We start from the raw sequence: 2,325 nt of genomic DNA on the forward strand, positions 1-2,325 counted from the left end.
TGTTGTTGTTGTTGTTGTTGTTGTTATTAATATTATGAAGAGGACGAGCTTGCATAATCGTAAGCGCATCGGACAGTATACTTTGTTACATTTCTTCCAGCTCTTTAAGCTTTGAGCTCATATCTAGTCGAAGTCAGCATTGCCTTTTATCCTATTGTCAAGTACTAGGGTCAATGTAATCGACTTTCTCCTTCCTCTCAAAATTAATGGTCATATGCTTAAACTTGAAACAATTATTATTGTTAGGACTCATATACAGGGACGCAGCTACGAGAAGTTGAACGCATCTTTCCCAACGCGAAAAGCCTACAAAAAAAAACGGATTAGTAACTGAGTCAAGTTGTACTTGACAGGGGAAATAATCAACAATAGCTGGTTGGGAGCCTTGGACAGAGCAATTAAATATGTCTGTGGTGTTTAGTAAAGAGCTAATGCTATTGAGAAATAGATTAGAAGGCGAACTAGTTAAACTAAAAAAATAGGCAATTAGAAATGGCGTCGCAACCAACGCACTCGCAGTAAGAATGGCCATGACTGTTTCTTCATTGAGGAAAAGAAAATGCTCCGTTGTCAGAGCGAGACCTCGTGCGCTAAAACTAAAAGGAATACAAGCCGTTCGATAGGCACGTATGCCGGATGCTTGACGTGACACGAAAGCCACAATTCAAACCTTGATGGTTTCAAGCAAATGTGCGCTACGTTCCAGCAGCACTGTGCTCAACTGTTAAGAGTGAACGATAGACCTGGAGGTGGTTATGACGTTTAGTGCCTACCTCGATGGCCTACCGTGGCTCTTGCGGAAAAGACAAGGCACTGCGAAAGGCCAATAACAGCAACTGTAATAGAGAAGGTATTAAGGGGCAACCACTTAATATTTTTATGGTCATATGCCAGATCTATTTGGTGACCTCTTGGCGAACGTTTATCACCACCGGCAACAAAACGGAAAAATATCCAGTCTTGTGAGCCGAGGCGTACTAACGGTATTGAGAAAGGACACCAACAAAGGGATTTTATAAGATAACTTCCAGCTCCTACATACAGAGTTTAAAATTTTGGCCAAGTTATTGGCGAAGAGGTTTAGTCAGAAAAGCATAATTGTGTGCAAAACCCAGTTGATCCATATACAACACCCTCCACTTCAATCTATGGACAGTGATAAATTTGGAAAAGTCGAGAGCCCTCGATAGGGTCACCACCGCTACTTCGCTGCAGTCTTAGAAGCAGCCAGTTTGCGGCCCGTTTTCTGTAGTCAAAGCTGAGATTTAAAGAAGGGAGGTAGACAAACAGACAGACAGACGGGCAGGCAGATATATATACATGTGCGTACATTTATATATATATTTACATATGTTTATATACACTTATGTACATATATGTGTGTGTGTGTGTACATAACAATAAGTATATACATATATGTTTGTATATCTATACGTATGTATGTATAAATATGTGTGGATGTTTGAAATTGAAAACAAAAACACTAAAACTATATTGCAATGTTTTCGTGCAAATATGCGTGTGTCTTTCTCTGTGTGTGTGCGTGTGTATGTGTCTGTGTGTGCGTGTGTGTGCGTGTGTGTTTGTGTGTGTGTGTTTGTGTGTGCTTGTGTGTGTTATTTAATCTTTGTATCTGTTTTAAATTAGTTGTGCTGGAAGGTTATTTATTATACAACAATAACAAAGCAAAAAATTTTCAAAATAAACCAGTGAAAAGTACAAAAAAAAGACAGGAAGGAAACAAAAAAAACTATAAAGAAGAAAAATATATTTTTAAAAATTTTTGTTGCAATAAATTCTCAAGTTTTAAACGTTCACTTTTGATTGATGGTGATTAACGTTTAGATTGATGATGATTAACGTTTAGTTTGGATTCATGGTAATTAACATTTAGATCGGTTGCTGGTGGTAAATAGTCGGTTTAGATTGATGGCGATTGACGTTCGGTTTGGATTCATAGTCATTAACGTTCCGATTGGATTGATGGTGGTATAACGGTCTGTGTGGATTGGTTGTGATTGATGATGTTCAGTTCGGATTGATGGTGATTAACTTCTTCAATGTCTATATTTCTAGCTTTCTGTCTTTTACCAGAAATTTCAGTAGAATCACTTTAAATAATAATAATAATAATAATAATAATAATATTAATGATTATTATTATTATTATTATCATCATCATTATTATTATTATTATTATTAGTAGTAGTAGTAGTAGTAGGAGGAGGAGGAGGAGGAGGAGAAGTAGCAGTAACAGTAGCAGCAGCAGCAGCAGTAATAGTAGTAGTAGTAGTAGTAGTAGTAGTAGTAGTAGTAGTAGTAGTA

The sequence above is a fragment of the Octopus bimaculoides genome, chromosome 17 (assembly GCF_001194135.2).
Source record: "Octopus bimaculoides isolate UCB-OBI-ISO-001 chromosome 17, ASM119413v2, whole genome shotgun sequence".
Taxonomy (NCBI): domain Eukaryota; kingdom Metazoa; phylum Mollusca; class Cephalopoda; order Octopoda; family Octopodidae; genus Octopus; species Octopus bimaculoides.